The sequence below is a fragment of the Chlorocebus sabaeus genome, chromosome 14, assembly GCF_047675955.1.
Source record: "Chlorocebus sabaeus isolate Y175 chromosome 14, mChlSab1.0.hap1, whole genome shotgun sequence".
NCBI lineage: Eukaryota > Metazoa > Chordata > Mammalia > Primates > Cercopithecidae > Chlorocebus > Chlorocebus sabaeus.
Window position 1 is genome coordinate 31,474,144 of NC_132917.1, and position 27,828 is coordinate 31,501,971.

At 38.2% G+C, this 27,828-nt stretch overlaps 1 protein-coding gene across 9 annotated transcripts in view; it reads right to left on the minus strand.

The window, feature by feature from the left end:
* SRD5A2 (steroid 5 alpha-reductase 2) overlaps positions 1–27,828 on the minus strand; it is a 284,751-nt gene that overhangs the window by 234,117 nt on the left and 22,806 nt on the right. For 7 of the 9 annotated variants that reach the window (XR_012095253.1, XR_012095257.1, XR_012095254.1 and 4 more), the window contains 2 exons: positions 13,736–13,846; positions 13,542–13,644 (listed from right to left, as the gene is read on the minus strand). The gene's annotated coding sequence lies outside the window, so the exon portion shown is untranslated. Of the gene's footprint in view, positions 1–8,149; positions 8,253–13,541; positions 13,645–13,735; positions 13,847–27,828 lie in introns of all 9 variants that reach the window. The other 2 variants (XR_012095255.1, XR_012095258.1) reach the window with 2 other exon arrangements.

Genomic DNA, 27,828 nt, shown 5'->3' on the forward strand with positions numbered 1-27,828 from the left:
GGATCACCTGAGGTCAGGAGTTTAAGACCAGCCTGGCCAACATGGTGAAACCCCGCCTCTACTAAAAATATGAAAATTAGCTGGGCATGGCAGTAGGTGCCTGTAATCCCAGCTACTTAGAAGGCTGAGGCAGGAGAATTGCTCGAAACTGGGAGGTGGAAGTTGCAGTGAGCCAAGATAATGTTACTGCACTCCAGCCTGGTCAACAGAGTGAGACTCCATCTCAAATAATAATAATAATAATAATAATAATAATAATAATAATAACAACAACAACAACAGATTATGCCATCTGCAGTGATAATTTTACCTCTTTTCTGATATGTATGGATTTTATTTATTTTTTGTCTGGTTTCTCTTGCTAGGATTTCTAGCATTATGTTAAATAGAAGTTGCAAGAGTGGGCATCCTTGCCTTGTTCCAGATAGTAGAGTAAAACCTTTTCATTTTTTATCATTGAAGATGTTAGCTGTGGGTTTGTGGTATACGGATTTTATTGTGTTAAAATACATTCCCTCTAGTTGTTTTATCATAAAAGGGTGTTGAATCTTGCTAGGGGTTTGTTGATTTTGTTTATCATTTCAAAGAATCAACTTTCAGGATTTTTCTATTTTTCTTTTTTATTTATTTTGCTCTGATCTTTATTATTTTATTTCTTCTGCTAACTTTGACTTTAGTTTTGTTTTGTTCTTTTTTTTTTTTTTTTTTTTTTTTTGAGACCTGTCTTATTTTTTAATGTAGGCATTTATTACCTGAAATTTCCTCTTGGAAGTTCAAGTAATCTCATACTTGGTTACTTGAGTATCTCAAGTAACCAAATTTTTGCTGCATCTCATAACTTTTGGTTGCTTACTTTTTGTTTTCAGTTGTCTCCATATACTTTCTAATTTCTCTTTTGATTTCCTTTTTGACCCAGTAGTTGTTCAAGAGTGTGTTGTTTAATTTCCATGTATATGTGAATTTTCCTATATTCCTTCTGGTATTGATTCTAGTTTCATTGCATTGTAGTCAAAAATATATTTGGGATGATTAAAATATTATTTAATTTGTTAAGACTTGTTTTGTGGTCTAGCATGTGTGTCTTGGAAAATATCCCATGTGCACTTGAGAAGAATGTGTATTCTGCTGCCATTGGGTGAAATGTTCTGTATATGTCTGGATATGCTTTGATTCTTTTTGCTGTCTGGATGTTCCATCTATTCATGAAAGTATAGAATTGAAGTATTCTATTATTGTTGTATTACTATCTATTTCTCCCTTTAGCTCTGTTAGTATTTTCTGGAGGAGTCTTTAGGGTTTTCTAGATAAATGATCGTATCATCAGCAAACAGCGAGTTTGACTTCCTCTTTACCAATTTAGATGCCCTTTATTCCTTTCTCTTGTCTGATTGCTCTGGCTAGGACTTCCAGTACTATGTTGAAGAGAAGTGGTGAGAGTGGGTATCTTGTCTTGTTCCAGTTCCCAGAGGGAATACTTTCAGCTTTCCCCACTCAGTGTTATGTTGGCTGTGGACTTGTCGTAGATGGCTTTTATTATATTGAGGTATGTCCCTTGTATGCCAATTTTGCTGAGAGTTTTAATCATAAAGGGATGCTGGATTTTGTCAAATGCTTTTTCTGCATCTATTGAGATGACCATGTGCTTTTTGTTTTTAATTCTGTTTATGTGATGTATCACATTTATTGACTTGAATATGTTAAATCATCCCCACATCCCTGGTATGAAACCCACTTGATCATGGCAGATTATCTTTTTGATATGTTATTGGATTCAGTTAGCTAGAATTTTGTTAAGGATTTTAGCATCTATGTTCACTAAGGATTTGGTCTGTAGTTTTCTTTTTGGTTATGTCCTTTCCTGGTTTTGGTATTAGGGTGATACTGGCTTTATAGAATGATTTGGGAAGGGTTCCCTCTTTCTCTATCTTGTGGAATATTGTCAATAGAATATTGGTACCAATTCTTCTTTGAATGCTTGGTAGAATTCTGCTGTGAATCCGTCTGAACATTTATTTGTTGGTAAATTTTTTTTTATTATTTTATTTTATTTTATGTATTTATTTATTTATTTATTTTGAGACAGAGTTTCACTCTTTGTTGCCCAGGCTGGAATGAAGTGGTGCAATCTCGGCTCATTGTAACCTCTGCCTCCTGGGTTCAAGCGATTCTCCTGTCTCAGCCTCCTGAAGAGCTGGGATTACAGGCATCCACCACCACACTCAGCTAATTTTTGTATGTTTAGTAGAGACAGGGTTTCACCATGTTGGCCAGACTGGTCTCAAACTCGCGACTCCAGGTGATCCGCCCACTTTGGCCTCCCAAAGTGCTGGGATTACAGGCGTGAGCCACCCCACCCAGCCTGTTGGTAATTTTTTAAATCACCATTTCAATCATGCTACTTGTTATTGGTCTGTTCAGGGTATCTAATTCTTCATGATTTAAGCTAGGAGGGTGGTATCTTTCCAGGAATGTAGCCGTTTCTTCTAGGTTTTCTAGTTTATGCACATAAAGGTGTTAATATTAGCCTTGAATGATCTTTTGTATTTCTGTGGTGTCAGTTATAATATCTCCTGTTTTGTTTCTTATTAGGCTTTTCTAGATTTTCTCTCTTATTTTCTTGGTTAATCTTGCTAATGGCCTATCAATTTTATTTATATTTTCAAAGAACTAGCATTTTGTTTCATTTATCTTTTGTAATTTTTTTTGTTTCAATTTCATTTCATTTCATTCTGCTCTGATCTTGGTTCCTTTCTTCTGCTGGGTTTAGGTTTGGTTTGTTCTTGTTTCTCTAGTTCCTTGAGGTGTGACCTTAGATTGTCTGTTAGTGCTCTTTCCGATTTTTTGATGTAGGTGTTTAGGGCTATGAACTTTCCTCTTAGCACCACCTTTGCTATGTCCCAGAGGTTCTGATAGGTTGTATCACTATTGTCATTCAGTTCCAAGAATTTTTTAATTGCCATCTCGATTTCATTTTTGACCCAACGATCATTCATATGTTTAAGTGCTCCAATATTTGGTGAATATATATTTATGATTATCATATCCCCTTGATGAATTGGCCTTTTTATTATTATATAGTAACCATCTTTGTCTCTTGTGACAGATTTTGACAGAAAGTTTAATATAAATACAGGCACCCCTACTCTCATTTGGTTACTATTTGCATGAAATATATTTTTCCATCCCTTTATATTGTCTATATGTGTCCTTACAGCTAAAGTGAGTCTCTTCTAGATAGAATATTGTTGAATCATTTTTTCATTCATTCAGCCACTGTGTCTTTTGATTGAAGAACTTAATCCATTTACATTTAAAGTAATTACTGATAGGTAAGAACTCACTACAGCCATTTTGTTCACTGTTTTCTGATGGTTTTGTAGGGTTTTTTTTTTCTTTCTTCCTTTCTTGCTGTCTTCCTTTGTGATTTCTTATTTTTTTCTGGTAGTAGTATGCTTTGGTTCTTTTCTCTTTACCTTCTGTGTATCTATTAGAGGCTTTTTTTCTTTATGGTTACCATGAAGTTTGCATAAAACATCATATAACAGTCATTTTAAGCTGATGACATCTTTATTTCATTCATGTACAAAAACTACTTTTCTCCCTCACCCACATTTTATGCTATTGATGTCACAGTTTATGTCTTCTTACAATGTGTATCCATTAACAAATTATTGTAGCTATAGGTACCTCTCCCTTTTAACTTTTATGCTAGATTTAAAAGTGGTTTGTAATATTACAATATTACATTGTTCTGTATTTGCCCATATACTTACATTTACCAGTGAGATTTATACTTTCATATGCTTTTGTGTTGCCATTTGGTATCTTTTCATTTCAACTTGAAAAATTCCCCCTAGTACTTCTTGTAAGCCAAGTCTAGTAGTGACAAACTCCCTCAGTTTTGGTTTGTCTGGGAAAGTATCTCTCCTTCATTTTTTAAGGATAGTTTGGCTGGGTATACTGTTCATGATTGGCAGTTTTCCTTTCTTTTAGCATTTTGAATATGTCATCCCACTGTCTTCTGGTCTAAAAGATTTCTGTTGAGAAACCCATCAATAGTCTTATGATGATTCCCTTGTGTGTGATGAGTCACCTTTCTCTTGATGCTTTCAAAATTCTTTTTTTGTCTTTGACTTTTGATAATTTAATTATAGTGTCTCTTGGTATAGACTGACTTCTTAAGGTTCAACCTATTTGGGTCCTTTGAGCTTCATCAATTTGGAGGTCCATTTCCCTCCCTAGAATTGGAAAATTTTCAGGCATTATTTGTTTAAATAAGCTTTCTTCCCCTTTCACATTTTTTCTCCTTATGATATTCCCATAATGTGCAATTGGTTTGCTTTGAGGTATCCCATAAGTCCTGCGGGCTTCTATCACTATTTTCTATTCTCTCTCTCTCTTTTTTTTTTTTTTTTTTTTTTTTGGCCCCTCTGATTGGATAATTTCAAATCACCTGCCTTTGAGTTTGCTGATTCTTTCTTCTGCTTGATCAGTCTGCTATTGAAGCTCTCTACTGAACTTTTCTATTTGGTCATCGTATTCTTTAGCTCCCAAATTTGTTTGGCTCTTTTTTATGGTTTCTACCTCTTTATTGAACTTATTTTGTTCATGTATTGTTTTCCTAATTTGATTTAGTCATCTATACAGTTGTTCTCTTATAACTTACTAAGTTTCTTTAGGATGATAATTTGGAATTCTTTCTCACGCCATTTATAGATCTTCATTTGGTGAGGTGGGAAGTGTCAGTTCCAGGAGCTTTATGGTCACTATATAATAATAAAAGGGCCAATAAAATGGCACACTTTAGGTGCCCCTGAAGCCAGGCTTGACTCTGCAGGATTTTGGGAAGGCATTCAATTTTGAAACATCCCCTTTACAGGAGAAGGAGAGAAGGAGAGCTTGCATCCAGTGTCTTGGCATATAAGGGTACTACCCTAGGGAGAAGAAATGGGTGGCTCTCAGCACCTAACGTGACTCTGTGGGATTAAGAAAAACCACACAAACGTAAGACTTACCTCTCCTCAATAGGGAGCAAGAGGAATATGGGGGTGCATCCACTGAGGTTTGAGAGACCTCTAGAATCTCTAGCCAGGTTGTCTGATGAAGGTCATTCCTTTTTGAATTCAGTTTGTCTGTAAAGGCTGGAAGAGGTAACTGCTTCCTCAAGTGGGAAGGCATCAATGGAAGACTACAAGGTCTAGGAGGGAAGAATGGTTTTGCTAGCCATGCCCAGAGCCCCACTGCTCTGTACAGCCTCAGGACATGACGCTCTGCATCCCAGCCACTCCAGCTCCAGCTCTGGCTAAATAGGGCCAAGGTAGAGCTTGGACCACTGCTTCAGAGGGTGCAAACTACAAGCCTTGACAGCTTTCACGTGGTGTTAAGCCTACAGGCGCACAGAGTGCAAGAGCTGAGGCTTGGAAGCCTCTACCTGGATTTCAGAGAATGTATGGAAAAGCCTCGATGTCAAGGCAGAAGCCTGCTGCAGGGGCAAAGTCCTCAGGAAGAACCTCTACTAGGGCAGTGCAGAGGGGAAATGTGGGGTTGGAGCCCCCACACATAGACCCCACTGGGGCACTGCCTCATGAAGCTGTGAGAAGAGGGCCACCATCCTCTAGACCCCAGAATGGTAGATTCACTGACAGCTTGCACCATGTACCTGGAAAAGCCGCAGGCATTCAACACCAGCCTGTGCAAGCAGCTATGGTGGCTGTACCCTGCAAAGTCTCAGGCAAGGAGCTGCCCAAGGTTTTGGGAGTCCACCCTTTGCATCAGTGTGCCCTGGATGTGAGACACGAAGTCAAAGTAGATTATTCTGGAGCTTTAAGATTTAATGAGCCGGGCATGGTGGCTCATGCCTGTAATCCCAGCACTTTGGGAGGCTGAGGTGGGTGGATCACCTGAGGTCAGGAGTTCAAGACCAGCCTGACCAACATAGAGAAACCCATCTCTACTAAAAATACAAAATTAGCCAGGTGTGGTGGCACATGCCTGTAATCCCAGCTACTCAGGAAGGCTGAGGCAGGAGAATCGCTTTAATCTGGGAGGCAGAGGTTGCGATGAGGCTGAGATCACACCATTGCACTCCTGGGCAACAAGAGCAATCTCAAAAAAAATTTTTTTTAATTTCATGACTGCCCTGCTGGGTTTTGGACTGTATGGGCCTGTAACCCCTTTGTTTTGGCCAATCTATCCCTTTTGGATTAGGAGTATTTACCCAATGCCTATACCTCTTTTGTATCTTGGAAATAACTAACTTGTTTTTTATTTTACAGGCTCATAGGCAGAAGAGACTAGCCTTGTCTCAGATGAAACTTTGGACTTTTGAGTTAATGCTGGAATGAGTCAAGACTTTGGAGGACTGTTGGAAAAGCATGACTGTATTTTGCAATGTGAGAGGACATGAGATTTGGGAGAGGCCAGGGGCGGAATGATATAGTTTGCATCTGCGCCCTGACCCAAATTTCATGTTGAATTGTAATTCCCAATATTGGAGGTGGGACCTTGTGGGAGGTGATGAATCACAGATGCTGTTCTCATAATAGTGAGGGACTTCTCACAAGATCTAGTTGTTTAAAAGTGTGTGAGACCTCCTGCATCTCTCTCTTTCTCCTGTTCCAGTCATGTAAGACCTGCCTGCTTTCCCTTTGCCTTCCACCATGATTGGAGCTTTCCTGAGGCACCCCCCAGAAGCTATCATGCATTCTGTACAGCCTGTAGAACCATGAGCCAATTTAACCTTTTTTCTTTTTAAATTACCCAGTATCAGGTATTTCTTTATAGAAGTGCAAGAATGGACTAATATAAGATCCCTGATGGAAGATGATGAATAGGGCATTACAAGGAGGAAAGAAGAAATCATCAAAAGTATGGCAATCAAAAGGAACATGATATATTGAGGAAAATAATAACCAAACCAGTTTGGAGGGAGCAGAAGTTTTTTTCAGGGAAGTAGTAAGAGATAAGGTGGATGGTTGATTAAGACAGAAATCTGGGAGCCCTTAAAGATCAAGAAGACACTTATTTGTGGGATATAAAAATCAAAACAATTGAACTCTTAGAGACAGAGTAGAAGGGTGGTTACCAGAAGCTGAGAAGGGTAGTGGGGGCCTGGGGGAGAGGTGGGCGTGGTTAATGGGTACAAAGAAAGTAGAAAGAATGAATAATACCTACTATTAAATAGCACTACAGGGTGACTATAGTCAATAATAACTTAATTGTACATTTTAAAATAACAAAAAGAATATAATTGGATTGTTTGTAACACAAAAGATAAATGCTTGAGGGGATACATATCCCATTCTCCATGGTGTGATTATTATGCATTGTATGCCTGGATCAAAATATCTCATGTACCACATAAATATATACAAATACCCACAAAAATTATGATTTTAAAAAAAAAGATCAATCAGAGAATTCAGACTCTATCCTGAGATATTGGGATAGTCTTTAATGTGTTTTAACACTCAGATGATGAACAAGATGGTGACTTGAAAGATAAACCGAACACCAGGAAAGTGAGAAGACTGCACTAGAACCAGATAGACCACTTAGAAAGTAGGAGGTGATTAATTCTGAACCAGGGAGATTAAAACAGGAATCAGTAAGGGGAAACAGAAATATTTATCATTAAAACTTTGGAAGAGTGATGGGACAGAGGGAACATCAAGAATGACAGATTTCCAGCTTACATGATTCAGAGAATAAAGGCCTGAGGAAAAAAAAAAAAAAAAAAGCAAGCCAGGAAAAAAAATAAAATGTTACACCTGGAAAATTCCTTTAAACTTATCATGTCCACATGCTGTCTTTTATAGATAATGACTTCAGGCAAAAGCTAGTGCTGGAAAAAACAGAGGGGCTTTGCTTTTAGTGAGTTTTCAGAACATGATTTTCATCACTTCAGAGACCAGGAATGGAAACACCCACTTATGGGAAACAGCACCAGCCTTAGGCAGAGTCACATCTGGCCCCTGCATGAGGATCATCCCACCTCTCTTGCTCCCTCTGTGCTGCCCAGAATCTGCCCTAAGCATGGGGTCATCTCCCCTCTGAATCTTGATGGTTTTCTCATTTCCCTACCTGGAGTCACCCTTTACCTAAGTCTGTGTCTTTTACTTTGGCCCCAGATTCATCCCCTTGCTTATACCTGCCCTGGGAATATTTGTGCTAGTTCCATAGTCCCCCTTTCTCCATTCTTCTTTATTCACTCCTCCACATTCATTCATCCAACATTTTCATAAGTTCTGGAACTAGAATGGTAAGCAATACATTTTCAGTGCTTTCAGAAGGCTTACATTCAAAATGAAAGCAAGTTCTCTCCCACTCCCCTAAAAGAGGAAACAAATAATTACAACAAAATAATTTAAAATCATAGTAAGTACTAGGAAGAATAAAAAATCTGTGATGAAAATAAGCAAAAGAATATAGAATCGTGAATACAAAATTAGGTAGAAAAACTACGTTTATTAAGAACAAGAAAAGGGGCCAGGTGTGATTTACACCTGTAGTCCCAGCACTTTGGGAGGCCAAGGCAGGAGGATTGCTCAAGGCCAGGAATTCAAGATCAGCCTGGGCAAAAAAGCGATACCTTGTCTCTTAAAATAAATAAATAAATTATTAATAATAAGAAAAGAAATCACACAAATTACAAATCTGTGAAAGTGTACAGAAACTACAGTTTTTAAAAAATCTTTCTAGTGATTTGAACCTTTTATGAAGTGATGCACTTTATTGCTAATAATACTTTCTATCTTAAAGTCTACTTGTGTGATAATAATATAACTACATGAACTTTTTTAAAATTATGATAAAACTAACTATGGTGTATCTTTTCCCATTATTTTACTTTCAACCTTTTTGAAACTTTATGTTTTTAATCTTTTTCTTATAAAGAGCCTATACTGGTTTTTTCTTAAATTCAACTTTAAAAAACCTTGTTTCTTAACTGGAGTATTTGATCCATTTACATTTAGTGAAATTACTGATATTTCTGAGTTTAGATCTGTCATCTCATTATGTATTTTATTAAGCCACCTCTTCTATGTTCCTTTTCCTCTCCCTTCATGTATTCTTTTGGGTTGGTTACTTTTTATTATTCTATGTTTTTTAATCTACTAGTTTGGGAGTTCCACACACTTTTCCACTGATTATCCTAATGCATCATGAGGGGTTTTTTTGTTTTGTTTTATCTGGCTTATTTCTTTATTTATCCTAATTGCCTGGGTAGAACCTCCAGTACAATGTTAAATAGAAGTGACAAGAGCACATATCCTTTTCTAGGTCCTGATATTAGGAGGAAAACATTCAGTGTCACGCTATAGTACCTAGCTCCCAGCTGAGATTTTTAAGCTCAGATTTTATCTCTATGAATATTGTAAGCATAGTGGTTCTACAATCCATATTGAATCATTTCGGTACTTTTTTTTTCAGACAGAGTCTCACTCTATTGCCCAGGCTGGAGTGCAGTGGCATGATCTCAGCTCACTGCAACCTCCGCCTCCTGGGTTCAATCAATTCTCCTGCCTCAGCCTCCCAAGTAGCTGGGATTACCTGTAATTTTGTATTTTTAGTAGAGACAGGGTTTCACCATGTTGCCCAGGCTAGTCTTGAACTCCTGACCTCAGATGATCCACCCGCCTCAGCCTCCCAAAGTGCTGGGATTACAGGCATGAGCCACCATGCCCAGCTTCATTTTAGTATCTGATGCCTCTTTTGAACTACTTTTTCTGTTGGTTCTGGCTTATGTTGTTTTATCTCTCGGTGTGTCTCATTGTTTTTCATAGTTCTCAGGCCATTTTTAACTTATTAATAGAAATAATTTGAAGTCTTAGATGGTGTTATTTTCCTTCAGAGAGACTTTTTTTCCTTCTGTCAGGTACCTGATGGGAACCAAGGTTTTCTGAGTCACCAAGGTGAACTACTAAAACATAGTCCACATTTGTCTTAGTCAATTTGGGCTGCTATAACAAATTACCCATAGACTAGGTGGCTTAAACAACAAATACTTATTTCTCACAGTTCTTGAGGCTAAAACAATCAAGGTCAAGGTGCTGGTAGATCCAGTGTCTGGTGAGGCACTCTTCTTGGTTTGCTGATAGCCATCTTCCTACTATGTCCTCACATGGTAGAGAGCAGGGAGACAGCAAACTTCTTATAAGGGCATTAATCCCTTTCCTTCCACCCATTAATCCCTTTCCACCCATATGACCTAATTACCTCCCAACAGCTCCACTGATAGATATGGTTTAGATCTTTGTCCCCACCCAAATCTTATGTCAAATTGTAATCCCCAGTGTTGGTGATGGGAACTGGTGGGAGGTGATTGGATCATGGGGTTGGTTTCTCATGAATGGTTTAGCACCATCCTTTTGGTACTGTTCTCATGATAGTGAGTGAGTTATCATGGGATCTGCTTGTTTAAAAGTGTGTAGCACTTCCCCCTCATGTTCTCTTGCTCCTGCTCCCACCACGTAAGATGACTGCTCCCCCTTTGCCTTCTGCCATGATTGTAAGTTTCCTGAGGTCTCCCCAGAAGCCAAGCAGATGCCAGCATCATGCTTCCTGTACAGCCTGCAGAACCATGAACCAATCAAGCCTCTTTTCTTTATAAATGACCCAGTCTTGGGTATTTCTTTATAGCAGTGCAAGAATGAACTAATACATCCGCCTTCTAATACCATCAAATGTGGTGGATTTGGAGTCAAGATTTCAACATATAAATTGGGATGAGGACACAAACACTTAGCAATATCCCTTTGAGATCTGAGTCCTGAGCAAGGAGTGTTTCCAAAATTTTCCCACCATTACAGGGCACAGGATTCTCATCCTTGGCCCTGTCATGGTAGTGTGTGACTCTACTTTTCATCCTTTTCACTAGAATAGGAACATGTACCCAGCATAAAAATATTTTCAAATGGTGAAGTCCTCCAGGGTCTTAACCTCCTGCCTCCAACTTTTATCTCCTTCCTACACTAACCTGCCAAAAGCGTAACCTAGTCCCAATCTTTGAACACCACCTGGGCAGAAGCAACTGAGGCTGCCTATCTTTCTCAAGCTGATCACAATTTCATTTCTTCACTATTGTTTTTCCTTATTGTTCCTTTTAAGACTTTTTTTTCTGCCCAGCTTTTTAGTTGTCTTTAGAGGGAGGGTTATTACCAAACCCAGAGTATTCTATTTTCATTTTAGTAACATTGCTTTCCAAATAGTAGATGAGAGGATATTTTTTTTTAGAGGTATAATAATCCATCTGATTAACAAAGAAAGAATAAAAAAATCTGAATATCACTGTTTTATAACAACCTATGAAGTAATGCATCTAGGCATCTAATTAATATCTGCTAATATCACTAAGTGAGGGATATCCAGGCATCAGCATGGGAGAATACAATGCCACCTATGAAGTAGTCACTCCCTCAAAAAAAATCAAACCTGAATTAAGCCTCTCTAAATCTAGCCTCTGAAGCCATCAACAAATCTATAAGAAATGCTGAGGACAAAGGGACACATTAAAATATACTATAGAGATGTGATAAGCAAACTCCAGGGTATGAGACATTCAGGAGAAAAAATTCAGTTCCTTAACAAATAAATTGTAATGGAAAAAAACAAGGTTGGGAGGACTTATATATTAAAATAGATTTATGAAACATAATGAATCACAATGCATTGATCTTATTCAAATCTTGATATTTTAAAAACTGTCAAAACTATGCTATTTGTAATATAATTGAGAACCTGAACACTGACTCAAAAATATTTGATATTTTAAAGCATTACATTTTTAAGTATGATAACACCATTGTGGTTATGTTTAGCAAAAAAGGAGTGTGTATATTTGTGTCTGTACATATATGTGTATATATGTACCTATAGTATATAACTGCATATTATATAATCTACTACACATACACACATGTATTAATAGTTCTGGATAAAAAATTTGCTTAAAACTAATACAGGGAGGTAAGAAGTGAAGGAGAGTGTGGATGCAGAAAAAAAAAAAAGACTATTATGTAGAGAATGGGAGAATGGGTTGGTGGGGGAAAAGATTGCAAACAAGATCATTTCGGAGCCTATTATAATGTCCAGATGATAGATGATGCCGGCATGGACTAAGGTAATGAAGCAAAATAGAAGAATTTGAGATATATTTTGACTTTCAGATTTCTGTGAGAGATTCATGAATATGTAAAGTAGATAACTGCCAAGGAGAGGTAACATAACTTGGGATGAAAGTATATCAATGAAAGGATGATTTTTAAATCTAGGGGAATTAATGAGCCCATTCAGGTCAAGGATATTAAGGCAAACATTTATTGAACCCTAATATATGAGTCACTTAGTAGATTTACAGCCTGGATGGGGGAGACAAGTCAATGGCAAATCCTGTGATAAAATATGGGCAAAGTGGAGTGTCAGGTGCAATGGAAGCAAGATCCCTCTCCACCCTGCTCCCCAGCCAGTCACAGGGGATGAAATGCGAATAAAAGTTAATAAACTTAAATGACATCTGAAATATTGTCACCAACCGAATTGTTCAACTTCCATCAAAGGAAATCATTGTTTTTATTGATAACATCATTCTTTCAGTTTTATCTTTTCAAAGACTGAATTTTAATGGTTTCAGGCTCTGGGTAAAATGTCATGCCTGTATCTTCCATGCCTTCAGGAACAGATGGGGCCTGACATGTTCAGAGCAGTCATAAGCAAACTAAAATCCAATTTTCCTTGGTAGGAGGGCACTGGAACAGCCAAGCAGTCTGGAGGGAGAGGCTGGGGCGGGAGTATGTTCTCGCTGGTTCACAAGGCCTATTTGTGCAATCCCACATGCCCTTCAAGTTTTCTCCTGCTCTGAAAGCACAGGCTGCAAATGAGCACTAGTTTATGGGGACAGCTGATTCCAATCTCTCACTTGTCATGAACTAATGTTTTATGATGTGTTGAGGTGACCCCTGGCTTAAAAGACTGTATGAATGTTTTTTATTGTTTTCTTGTTTGTGATATATTGGGCCAGAGGATGTGCGTAACCTGATCAACCTAGTAAAAATTTTAATCTCTTCTATTTTTATGGCCTTCCAGGAAAAATTCCATTTAGGGGAAAAGTAATGACTTTCAAAACTAATTCTCAAACATCCCAACAACACGTTACCAAAAATGGGCCCAGTCCTGTCAGGGGTCTTCACTCCTCTAAAAGTTTTCCTAATAGTTTGTTTGGAGATTGTTGTGTTCAAGCACTTGAGAGGCAGGGTCTTTGTCAGTGGAGGGGGTGGTGGGGTCACTGAGAGTTTATGTGGGAGGGATGGGGGAAAGTCTTAGGAGTTACAGGCTTCAATTTGCTCTTAGGATGCCATCTTCCAGGGTCTTCGGCCCACCAAGACTAGAGGTTTTGCTTGCTATCAAACCTCTCAAAATAGTAATCACAGCTAAACGAACAATCTCATTCAATTCTTACAATAAGCCTGTCAAAAAGGTATACCACATATACACCTTGCATTTTACAGATAGGGGAACTAAGGCTGAAAAATGCTGTGACTTACCCGGGACCACACAGCTTGGTGGGAAGCAGCTTTGACCTGGTTTCTTCTGATCTCTGTGTCTACTTTAGTAGAGATTTGCTCCCCTCACCTCTATTCAAAGACCCTAGGAGCCAAAGGAGAAGAGATTTGGGAGCAACATTCATGAGAACTGCAACATCCTCCACGCATAACGTCCTCAGTCTGGTGATTCTTACCTTGTTTCCACCTCATTCTCATAACACTTGATGCACACCTGGTATCACTTCACCAGCACAGGACATACAGGTGGGAGTTAACCATCTGTAATTCAACTTCCTTCCCTCTCACTTAAAGAGAAACACATTAGAATCCAGTTAAGAGTGATACTGAATTTTCTCCAATTTATTTTTATGTAAGTCACTCACAAATATTCCATTATTAGTAACAACAAATTATTAGTAACACAAATTATTTGCAATGTAGTTTCAAACTGTCACCAGAAGAGATACTTGTTGCTTTACCCCTCTGATGACCACTTATTCTTTCTCAAACCTACTGCTGTTCTCTACCCATAACCTCCCACTCTCACCTTTATCTACTGAGCTCTCAGCATCTCATGGGAATAAAAAGCATGGAATTCAGAGTTCAGACATACTTAGGTTTGCATCCTGGCTCTGACACTTACTAACTGTGTGACACTGACAAGTAAGTTTCTCTAAGACTCAGTTTTCTCTTGTATAAAATGGAGATAAAATAGTATCTGCCTTGTGCTATTGTGAAAATAGACAGTGGCAATAGACAGATATTAATTGGATATGCGAGTTATTACAATGTCTGGCACACATTAACCGCTGACTAAATGTTAACTACCTTTTATTACTTTATCCCATATCTATCCAGTTCACATCCTCCACTCCTTTTCTGTCAAGTTTTCATGGGCCTGTGTTTACTGTGAAGAGTAGCTTATGTTCCGAACTCGCTAGTAAAGGAAACAAGATATTACAAAGAGAGTTGGAAGGAAGCCTCAAATTAATCAACATTTATATAATTTCTCCTGTGCCCCAGCCATCCTAAACAGTCAGTTTACCTTATCGAGTGATGTGTTAGTAATAGGGTGAATTGTGAGTTCGGCCATCAGCATTCATTGGCTGCATTGTTGAAGCAGCAGCTCCCCACTGATTTCAGAGACTACTTATCCACTTGGCCATCCACAGTGTTAAGTTTCCTAGATGTTAGGGAAAGGCCTGCCCCAAAGCAAAAGCCAGGTCACCCTCTGTTTCCTCTCCACTCACCAGCATCCACACTTCAGTTCTGCGGCCAAACATTTAATGAAATACAGCCCAAGTAAAGAGAAGCTGCCCCAACTACTGAGATATAATTAAGAACACTAATTGAGGCAAGACCGTAAGTCTGCCTTCACACCACCCCAAGAGGGAAAGGAGATCTGACCCTATGGAGGAGGCTATGCATACATATGTGTGAATCTCAACACCATAAGGGTAGGTGTGTCAACAAGAGATAAATCAGTGGTGGACAAGGTAAAGACCCAATGAAAAGGGACATCACATGTTAGTAAGTCATCAAAGGATTAATGAGATTCTGCCAGAGACATTAACTATTCCCTCACCTGTCAGAGTCATTTTTAAAATCTTGAATCTCACACTGATCTTCCCAAATCTTCACTGCTCACCCAAAATATAAATGGTACCGTGCTATTTAGGAGAGAGTCCCCACCCCATGTTCTTCACATCAGAAATGAAGATGCAGGCCAGGTGGCTCACTCTTGTAATCCCAGCACTTTAGAAGGCCGAGGCGGGCAGATCACTTGAGGTCAGGAGTTCGGGACCAGCCTAGCTAACATGGTGAAACGCCATCTCTACTAAAAATACAAAAATTAGCTGGGTGTGATGGCGCATGCCTGTAATTCCAGCTACCCTGGAGGCTGAGGCAGGAGAATCGCTTGAACCCGGGAAGCAGAGGTTGCAGTGAGCTCAGATTGTGCCATTGCACTCCAGCCTGGGTGACAAAATGAGACTCCATCTCAAAAAAAAAAAAAAAAAAGATGCACTGCTCAACCTCAGCTGAACTCCCTGACAGGTCTCCTCCACTTCACTCTTTTCCTTGGTTGACTCTCCAGCCTAGTTCTACCATCATTACTCCAAACTTTTTCCACTCTCTAAATCCTGAAACAGGAACCTGCACCATACTCCCCTTCACACCCACCTCCACCTCCACCTCCACTTCCACAGATGACCTTCCCTGTTATTAGGAGGTTTTGTGAAGACTGAAGCTTATACAATTTAGGGAGAAGGATTATTAAAAGAAAATAATATAAAATTATGAATACAAAATTTTGTATTCATAAAAAGTAACAATGCAAAAAAAGTTTTAAGTTAACAAATACCATAATGTCATTACATTATAAATGTTTTTAGTAATTAACTACCCGACATACCTCTACAATATTTTTTCTTATCATTTTTTGCCGATGACAATGGCTTTATGATATCATAGACAATGGCTTTATAATATCATTTGACAATGGCTTTATAACATGATAGTGGTTTTATAATATCATTATATGACAATGGCTTTATAATGTCATATTTTAATTACTGAAAATAAGAAACTGGTTGTGATATCTTACTGGTTCCTTCATTAACAAATGGGTTAAGTAAAATCTCAGACACTTGTTCATTTTACATGTGTACTGGAGTTATTATTTTACCTTTTTAAAAAATTATCTTTTTGGAGATCTACCAAAATGCCCAGTGAATTCACCTGACAGAGGTAAGTAAGCTACATTGCCAGGAAAGTGTATCCAGTAAGTGGCTTGAGTCCAGGCACATATTTTCTTAGCTCCTGGAGATAAATGCCAAGTGACAAAAGAAGTTTAACTTTGCTAACTCTCCATTTCTCTGGTTTCTCTTCCTTTCTACTATCTGTTTATGTATATCTGTTTCATTTATGGTTGATAAATTATTTCCCATTGGATTGGTGTCAGAAAAGATTAGGAAATTGATTTTAATGTATGACCATTTGGTGGTCTCCAAAACTGGGTTAATAGATTATAGGTATCTGTTTTCTTTCTTTTTATTTTTTTTTCAGAGCGTCTCACTATGTTGCCCAGGCTGACCTCAAACTCTTGGGCTCTAGCAACCATCAAGCCTGGGACTGTAGGTGCCTGCCACTGCACCTGGCCTTATCTATTTTTCCCTTGAGTGAAGTGAACATGTATAATTTGATTCGTCTTTTTTATCTATTTGTCTCTTTTGAGAAAAACCAATCAAGAATTTCAAGCTCACCAGAAAGGAGAACAGCTCTTTGATGTCTACTTCAGGGTGTTTTGGTATTTCTGTATCAACTCTTGACCTGTGGCTAACACAGAACTGAAGCTTTAAGCTCACTATGTATATGTACATCTATGTGTCATAACTCACAAAAGATTGTACCTTTCTTTGTAACTGGATATTTTCCTATCTCCCAGGGGTATCAAAAAATTACATTATGAAGTCTCTTAAATTAAAGGGGTGTTTTTTGGATTGATTTACATAAGAGATAAATAAGTGCTTATAAAGATGGGATATTCCCAATACTCTCAAAAAATCAGAAAAGTGAACTTCATCCCAGCACTTTGGGAGGCTGAGGCAGACAGATCACATGAGGTTCAGGAGTTCAAGACCAGCCTGGCCAATATGCTGAAACCCCGTCTCTACTAAAAATTTAAAAATCAGCCGGGTAGAGTGGTGCACGCCTATAATCCCAGCTACTCGGTAGCTGAAGCATGAGAATTGCTTGAACCTAGGAGGTGGAGGTTGCAGTGAGCCAAGATTACACCACTGCACTGCAGCCTGGGCAACAGAGCAAAACCCTGTCTCAAAAAAAAAAAAAAAAAGAAAAGAAAAAAAAAAGAAAGAAAAAGAAAAATGAACTTCAAATGTTTTAAATGTGCTATACTTAAATAAATTACTTTTACAAAAACTCAAAAATATATTAAAAATCCAGAAATATATTAAGAATCTCAGAAATATATTAAGAATATATTCAGAAACTCAGAAACTTAGTGCCTTACAAAACTTTCTTAGGAAAACCAGTTATTCCCTGGCTTACAGGGTGCCTTGGCCTTACAGATGTGAAGAAGGTCTCTTCCTGGCTGACCAGAAGTTTTAGGGTATTGGGAGTACCTCAAGAAGAGAGAAATTCCCACACATTTATAGATATTACAGGTGATATTGGGTAGGGTTTGTTGGGTTTGCTTTCCTAGCTTCAAGATCACAAATAAAAGAGGCTTTTAAAAGCCCAATGTGAGGGCTGGGCACAGTGGCTCATCCCTGTAATCCCAGCACTTTGCGAGGTCTAGGTGGGTGGATCACCTGAGGTCAGGAGTTCAAACCCAGCCTGGTCAACATGGCAAAACCCCATCTCTAATAAAATACAAAAATTAGCTGGGCATGGTGGTGGATGCCTGTAATCCCAGCTACTTGGGAGGTTGAGGCAGGAGAATCGCATGAACCTGGGAGGCAGAGGTTGCAGTGAGTCGAGATCGTGCCACTGCACTCCAGCCTGGGTGAGACACCGTTTCAAAGAAAAAGTAAAAGAAAAGCCCAATGTAAGATTCATTTTAAGAACTTCCAAAAAGAACTTAATTTTGTCATGCTTCAATACTGTATGGCTCTTGATTTGGTAAAGCAAATTTAAAGAAACCTAAGCAGTAAATTAACATTCTTCCTTTACCCATAATTAATAATCGAGCCAAATCTAATGTCAGGATTATTTCAATCACAAAATAATTTTTTCTCTCTCTTTTTTATAATTATTATAATCACAAGGCAGGGGTCAGGGAATATTGTCAGAAAAAATCATGAATGCTTGGAAATGGACAAAAAAAGATAGTGGGTGTTTGTCTAGCTCATTTATCCAGGTTATCTCAGCCTTTCCATGTCTTTGAGCTGTTTTACTCCATAAATTATAGATAACCAAGAGCAACGCAAATGATATTTTCCATAGTCATGGAAATTCTGTCCAGTGAAGGGACAACTGATTCTCAGTACCGATGACCACTCCTCTTCTAGAAAAAGTTAGTTGTTGAATTTTAGAATTTGTTCTGGTTATTCTTTCATGTCTTTTCTCCCATCTAATCATTAGAATTTCTTTGCTAGTGTTAATAATTCTTTTAGCATTTCCTTTGAAGTTACATTAAATTTATAGGTTATGTATAAAATTTATATCTTTGTGAAATTGAGTCTTTATGTCCAAAAACAAAGTATGCCTTTCCATTTGTCCAAGTCTTCTTTCGTTTCCCTCAACAGCTTTTAAAATTTTTCTTTTTATGAGGCTTCTACATTTCTTGTTAAATTTATTTCTGAGTATTTTATCATATTTGCTGCTACCATAAATTGGACCTTTTCTTTCAGCACCAGAGGCATAACTCATAATTGGTTTAAGTCAAGCAGCATGGTCCTATTTCTCTTCCCAGTCTATACCCTTCTGACCAAATGAAACATAAGAAGAAGATATAAGGAGGAAGGTTTTTCCTCATTGATCTGAAAGAGAACACATGGGAAGAAGCAGGCCCTCTTATGAAGGAAAAAAAAAACCACTCATTTTTTAAACTGAGGTTTTTTTCCAGTAATTTGCAGCTGAAAACATCTGATAAAATAATTATAATTGTACAAAATGTATCTTATATTTTATCTCTTTATTTAACCTTAACTCATTATCTCTTTAGACAGAATCTACAAATTCCACGTAATTATCAATGATGACTTTAGTACATTTCTATTCAGGAGTGGCATTCAGACGCACACACTTCTGTGGAAATAAATAAAAATCAACGAAACGAAAACAGGCAAGGTCTATTTATTCAGGGCTTCTTAGAGCAAGTGAGTCAGCCGCCATCACTTGCACTCTAGCAAGGGCTCAGAAGCTCCCCAGATTGAAGGCTATCCGTGTGAGGAAGCTGTAGGTGGGCTAACTAGAAGCAGAGCCCGGTCCAGCATAATCTTATCTTAAGATTCTTATCTTAGTTTGATCTGCAAAGGTTCTTACTCCAAATAAGGTCATATTCTGAGATTCTAGATGAATCTATCTTTTGGGGGGGACACTATTCAACCCATGACAGTATACAACTCTGAATATACTAAAACCATTAAATTATATTATTTACATAAGTGAATTTTATGATACCCGAATTGTATCTCAACGAAGACATTTAAAGACCTAGATAATATTTTTGAAATTTTTTGAAAACTTAATAAAATAACCATATAAAATCATGTAAAGTACTAAAATATTTACTACTAAAACAAACCACTAAGCCAAGAAAGATTTACAGAGCACATAAAATGAGAAATTGTCCCATCTCTTTCAAAGAAGGTAGGTTAATTATTATTCCAATATCGAATAAGGATAATACAGAACGAAAACAATATACTAATTTTATTCAAAACCTATATGCAAAGAAGACCATTTGATCATCTCAACATATTTTTTAAAGTTATTTAACAACATTCTATGTTTATAATTGATTTTTCAGTGTTAAATTGATTGAAGGTATTCACCAGAAACTAGTTGACACAGTAGAAACATTTATTTTAATGTCATGACCAAGACAAAAATGATCACTACTACTACCACTTCCACTGGAGGTCTTAGGCAAAATATTATAAGACAAGGATAGGTACCTGTGCAGACCTGTTTTTTCAGATTGTTGTACACATACTGGAAATGGCGGCTTCAATTGCCCATAAATGTACTTCCTATCATAGTATCTAAATACCTAGATATACTGTACCCCAATTACTAGAAGAAAAAATATTTTTGCCTCAGATAAGGCCAGGAGTCAAATCCTAATGCAATCACTTGTGATCCTAGGAGCAAACTACATTACCCACTGACTCCCAGAAAGGAATAGCACACTTGGGATTTCTGGAAAACCTTTGGGAGCATGTTTCCAATGGTATTAGGCAATATATAGAGTCAAAGAGCATGGGGAGTTGGGTATTTTTGAGAATGGGACTATATAAGAGACACCTGGCTTATAATGATATTTGCCATATTGATTTATAATTATTTGCTTTCATTTAAGCATCTTCCACTGTATTAGTAACTTCCTACATTTAGGGCTGGGTCTTTCTCATTTTTTCATCTTCTGCACCTAGTACCTGAATTCCTCAATATTCAAAGTCCTTATTCTTTCTTTTTTTCTAAAAAAAGTTGTAATTACACATTTCTTCCATTGATGTCTCTTGTTTACTCACAAACCCTGCCAATGTGTTAGTATATGTAATATCCTGAGGCTTATACTTCAAGACTGGGCAGCTAAAAACTCCTGAGAAACTCATTACCAGTATAAAATATTAAGAAGGAATATATTACACCATAATCAGTAAAGCAAGTATTAAAATAGCAAAATTAACAATTGTAGCTAAAATTTAAAAAAATATATTAAATGAAATTATAAAAAATAATTAATATAAAAGAAGGCAGGAAAAGAGGGAAAGAAAAACAAAGAATAGATGGGACAAATAGAAAAATAGCAAAATTACAAACAAATTCAACCATACCAATATGCACATTAAATGTAAATATTCTAAACACCCCAGTTAAAAAGCAGAGATTGCCAGATTGGATTAAAAAACAAGACCCAACTATTTCTGCCTACAAGTAATGCAACTAAAATATAAAGAGACTAACAGCTTAAAAGTAAAAAGATAGTATGTCAAAAAATAAGATATAAATGATTATACATATTATATATATACATTTGTATATATACATAGATACATAGAGAGATTGATATTAAAGAATTGGCTCGCATGATTTTGGGGGATGGCAAGTTCAAAATCCATAGAGCAGGCCAGCAGGCTGAAAATTCAGGAAGGATTTCTACAATACAGTCTTGAAGCAGAATTTCTTCTTCAGGAAACTTCAGTTTTTGCTTTTAACATCTTTAGCTGATTGGATGAAGCTCACCTATATTATGGAGGGTAATCTGCTTTACTTAAAGTCAACTAATGTATATGTTAATCATATCTAAAAAGTACCTTCACAGCACCATCTAGACTAGTGTTTGACCAAATAACTGGGCACCATAGCCTAGCCAAATTGACACATAAAATTAGCCATCACAAATGGAAACAGACAGAACACTAGACCAGGAAAAAAAAAAAATTAGGAGGGCTATACTAGTTCCAGACACGATAGATTTCAGAGCAAAAATATTGTCGGAAATAAAAAAGGACATTTCTTAATGATAAAAGCGTCAATTTATCAAGAAGGCATAGCAATCTAAATGTTTGCATACTTAATAGCAGAGCTTCAAAATACATTAAGCAAAAAATGATAAAGTTGCAAAGGGAAATACATAAATACACAATTATGGTCAGATATTTCAATACACATCTCGCAATAATTGATAAAACAAGTAAAAGGAAAATCAGTAAAGATATAGTAGATTTGAAAAACACTATCAAACAAATTGAACTTATTGACATTTATAGAACACCCCAACCAACAGCAGCAAAATACATATTATCTTCAATTATACACATAAATCAAGAAAGGCCATGAAACAAGACTCAAATTTAAATGCATTCAAGTCACACAGAATGTGTTCTGTGACAACAAAGAATTAAGTGAGAAATGAATAACTGAAAGTTAGCTGGGCCAGGCATAGTGGCTCATGCCTGTAATCCCAGCACTTTGAGAATCTGAGGTGGGAGGATCACTTGAGGTCAGGAGTTTGAGACCATCCTGGGCAACATAGCAAGATCTTGTCTCTACAAATAATTTTTAAAAATTAGCCAGGCATGGTGGCACACACCTGTGGTCCCAGCTACTTGTGGGGCTGAGGCAGGAGGATCCCTTGAGCCCAGGCAGCAGTTGAGGCTACAGTGAGCTGTGATCGCACCACCACACTCTAGCCTGGGTGACAGAGTGAGGCCCCATCTCAAAAAAAAAAAAAAAAAAAAAAAAAAAAGTTATCTGGAAAATTCTTAAATATTTGAAAACTAAAGACACACTTCTAAATAATCCATTAGTCAAAGCAAAAAATCAAAGAGGAAAACCAAAGATATCTTCAACCAAATTTGAAAACTAAAATTCAACATATTAGAATTTGTGAGATGCTGCTAACACAGTACTTAGGGAAATTTCTATAGTATTAAATGTCTGGAATGGAAAAAAGTAAAGTTCTCAAATCAATAACGTCAGCTTCCACCACATGAAACTAGAGAAAGAAGAGCAAATTAAACTGAAAATCGTAAGAAGACATGAAATAATAAAGATTAAAGCAGAAATCAAAGGAATAGATAGAACCAATAGAGAAAATTAATGAAACCAAAAGTTGGCTCTTTGACAGGTTCAATAAATTAACAAACCTCTAGTTATACTAATCAGGAAAAAAGAGAGAACACACCAATTGCTAATTATAAAAATGAAACGTGGCATCATCACAAATGCTCTAGAATTAAAAGGATAACAATGGAATACAAAATGAACAATTTTGTGTCCAAAAAAATGACAATATAGGTCAAATGGACAAATTCCTTGTTTGTCAATGTATCACAGTTCACTCAAGAAGAACTTCGATAGATTTGATAAATTACCTAATATCTATCAAAGAAATGTAATTAGTACTTAAATACCTTCTCACCAAAAAAAAATCTCTAGACCCAGATATCTTCACTAGTAAAGTTAAGGTAGAAATAATACCAATTCTACACAAACTCTTCCAATAAATTGTAAATGAAGAAATAGTTCTCTAACCTCATTCCATGAGGCCAGCATTACCCTAATACTAAAACCAGACATTACAAGAAAAGAAAACTATAGATCAACCTCTTTTAAACATACATGCAAAGATTCTAAGCAAAATTTTAAAACTCCAATATATAATATATAAAAAGGTTAATGTACTATGACCAAGTGGGGTTTCTCTCAGGAAACAATTGATTCAAAAATCAATCAATATAATTCACTATACTAGTGTGGTGGTTAATATTGGGTGTCAACTTGATTGAATTGAAGGATGTAAAGTATTGTTCCTGGGTGTGTCTGTGAGGGTGTTGCCAAAGGAAATTAACATTTGAATCAATGAACTGGGAGAGGCAGACCCAACCTCATTCTAGATGGGCACCATTTAATCAGCTGCCAGTGCAGCTAGAATAAAGCAGGCAGGAAACGATGGAAGAGCAGACTAGCTGAGTCTTCCAGCTCTCACCTTTCTCAAGTGCTGGATGCTTCCTGCCCTCAAACATCAGACTCCAAGTTCTTTAGCTTTTGGACTCTTGGACTTACACCAGTGGTTTGCCAGAGGCTCTCAGGTCTTCAGCCACAGAATGAAGACTGTACTGTTGGCATCCCTACTTTTAAGATTTTGGGATTCGTACCGGCTTCCTTGCTCCTCAGTTTGCAGATGGTCTTTTGTAGGACTTTACCTTGTGATTGCGTCAGTACTCCTTAATAAACTCCCCTTTACATACACATCTATCTTATTAATTCTGTCCCTCTAGGGAAACCTGACTGATACAATTAGCTACCTAAAATAGAAAAACCACATGATCATCTTCGACAGAAAAAGCTATTGACAAAAACCAAATTTCATTTCTGATAAAAACTCTCAGCAACATAGGATAAGAAGAAAGTGTCCTCGATTAATAAAGGGTACTACCAAAAAACTTAGTTAACATCACACTTAATGGTGAAAGATTGAGTGCTTTCCCTCTAAGATCAGGAACAAGACAAGGACATCTGCTCTCACCACCCTTATTCAACATAATACTGAAGTTTACAGCCAGTGCAAGCAGATAAGATAAACAAAATTAAAGGCATACAGCTTGGAAAGAAAGAGGTAAAACTGTCTATTTGTAGATGATGATGTGATCATCTGTGTAAAAGTCCCAATACATTTTTTAAAAGCTAATACAATAGATGAATTTAGCAAGCTTGAGTTTTACAAATACAAACAAGTTGTAGTATTCAACAGTAATATGCAAAAATCAATTGTTTCTATATACTAGCAAAAAACCATTGGAAACTGAAACTTAAAAAACAATACCATAAAAAATATGAAATATATAGGAATAAATCTGACCAAAGATGGGAAAGACTAGAGGACTAAAAACTAAATAACATTGCTGAGAGATATTAACAAAGACCGAAATAAACAGAGAAATACACTCATATCTGGATCAGACAACTCAATATTGTTAAGATAACAATTCTCGTAAATTCCCAGCAGGCATTTTTTGTAGAAATTGACAAGGTGATTCTAAAATCCATATTGGAAATACGAAGGTCCTAGAATAGCCAAAACAACTGAAAAAGAAGAACAAATTTGGGAACTAACACTACCTGATTTCAACACTCAATAAAAAGCTACAATAAGTAAGGTAGTATGGTACTGGCATAAAGATAGACAAATAGATTAATGTAACAGTATATAAAGTCCAGAAATAGACTTTTTAACAAAGCAAACTCAACATATATGGGGGGAAAGAGTATACTATTCTTACGATTATCTACATAATCTCATCTTCTTCTCCCTCTCATTAACTCTCTAATGCCACATGAGCCCCCTTGCTGTTCCTCAAACATTTGAGACATGATCTTGCCTCAGGATCTTTGTAGAAGATGTTTCTTGTGCTTTGAATAACCAATAACCTTCTCAATAAGGCCTAATCTAAGCAACCCCAATCTTACCAACTCCAGCATTCCAATTTCCCTTTACCCACTGTACTTTTTTCTTTTGACCTTAGCACTCACCACTTTCTAACATACTATATAATTAAGCTATTTGTTAAGTTTCATTATTTTCCCTTCTTCTGTTGGAATATTTGCTCCCTGGGGATAGGAATCTTTGTTTTGTGACTACTCTACCACCAGTACCCAGACAAGTGCTTGGCACACAGTAGGCACTCAATAAAAATCTCTTCAATGAACTGTTTTCTTCTTACTTTGCAACTATATTTTAATCCCCTCTCTCAGTCTCACAATCTGTTCAAACAATATTTTATGGGTCTGAAATGCCAGGCACAATTCTGAATACATTGGAACATAAAGCTGATCAAAACATGGCAGTGGCACTCTGGATACTACAATGTAGTGAAAGACATGAAATCTGCAACAAATTATCATAACTGATGCAAAAATATTGATTCATTCATTCACTTATATTATGAGCAAGATATTGGTTTATTAACCACCAATTAAAAACTGTATTTATTAACTGTTTAAGAATCATCATTTTAAAACATCTCCCCAACAATATCAAATTTTGGCTGACAGTTAAGGAGCTTAGAAGTTGTAACTCAATCCTAACAAGTAAAAACTAGAACAAACTGAAAAATCAACAACTCTTCATAGAGCCATCAGAAAAGTGAGGTCACAGGGCAAACCACTGCTCCAAAAATTGGAGAGACAGACAAGTGGATACAGAGAATCACAACTTACCAGAGCAGAAATCTACAAGCAGAAACCTCCAAGGGAACCAGTGCCAGGGTAGGAAAACCTGAACTGTAATTGCCTAATTGCTTGCAATTCAGCATGAGTTAATTGCAGAAGGCTTTGTGAGTTCAAAACTCTAGGGGGGGAATCAGGGGCAAGATGGCCAATGAGATAGTCAGGAGAAACATCTCCCATGGAGGGTCCAGGGCATCAGGAAGACTGGTGCACTCCTAGCAGATCTTCAGAGGGAAGGCTTTGAGAGAGGACAAAGAGGAGACACAGATGCTAGGCTGAAAGGGGAGGAAGCTGGGAACCGTGCTTGGGGCCACCATGCACTGGACTCATTCCTGGCCCCCAGTGACTCCAGGGGAAGGGGTGAGTTGAACAGGCAAGGGGCAACCCACTCTCACCATGGACTCAGGAATCCTGGCAGGGGGAGACCCCCTGATCACCACAGACACTTGAATTGGCAGAGAGAGCTGCCCAGAGAAGTGGTAGGGGCAGAACTCCAGATAAAGTGGAGCCCAGAGGGTTAGGAGTGCAAGTGTCTATAGTGGAGCACTGCCAGGGTTGCCCATCCCCCTAGGCTTGACTCACTCCCATAGGAGACTTTAGCCCTAGGGGAACTGGTGGACCTGAACTCTGCTGGGTGGTCTTGTCCATGAGACAGGGCCAGTCCAACCTGAGCACCCCCTGGTCCACTGGCCTCTCCTGGAGCCACAATCTGGGTGCACCTCCTTGCAGGTACCTCCTGGGGTTCACATCATAGCTCCTGAGGATGGTGTAGTGCCCCGACCAGCAGAGTGCTCCAGCAGAGCGGGCCCCAGTGAACACGCACCAGTCGGTGACCTCCAGTGTGCCGACAGGATTGTCTTGGCTATATGAGCTCTTTCAGGTTCTATATGAATTATGTGTGTGTGCCTGCACACACTGGCCCACAGCCACACCCCCACATCACTTTGCCTGCATGTGTGTGCACAGGCAGGCCCGGCCTTTCCTCCCCAACCAGCATGTGTGTGCACATGCAGCCTGCCATGCCACTGCAGCCAGTGTGAGTGCACCTCGTCCTAGTCCCCACCGCCACCCCCGCCACACTGCCACTGTCATCGGAGAGTTGGCAGGCATAGAGCCCACCAGCCCCACCCCTGCCAGCACCCCACCCCTGCTTTAAAACTGCCATGGTGCAAAACTAGGCACAGGGAAAAACTGATCCACCCCCCACCCTAAGCGGCCATCACTGCCCACAGGAGAACACACAGAGGAGTCACACAGTCCTGTGCCAACTAGGACCCCACCCCCATGCTAACACCACCACATGCAAGAATAAACACACACATTTTCCTGGTGCTCCCACTCTTGCCCCAGCAATCCCCACAAGCCACCATGCTGTCAACGCCAGTGGCTGCTGCACATGCCTGCATGGAGGCTGACAACCCAGCACACGCTTGCACCCTGCTGCAGCCAAGAAGCATACACCCCAACACACTGCAGCTGCAGCTGCTACTGGCACATGTGAACTAGGAAGGATCCCGATGCCACTGCCCTATGAAGTACACTGGCTGGCAACACCCATCAGAGTGTTGTGACCAGCAGTCTGGAAGCACTCTTGGCCCTTCTAGAGCAGGAAGCTCTTAACCTCGAGGAGTCAGAGAACAAAGTAAGAGCTCCATATCAGTCCCCCAGAGTTAGAGCACACAGGCCAGGAGTCCTGTCCTGAGCCTTGACTCCCTAAAATCTTCTAGAAATGAAGTCAGACAACTGAATGCACCTTATACCACAATCAAACCCCAAGGTCATCAAATAGGATAAAAGAAAAAAAAAAAAAGACTTAAAGGAAACTATTTTAAACTTCATATAGAACAAAAAAGAGTTCATATAGCCA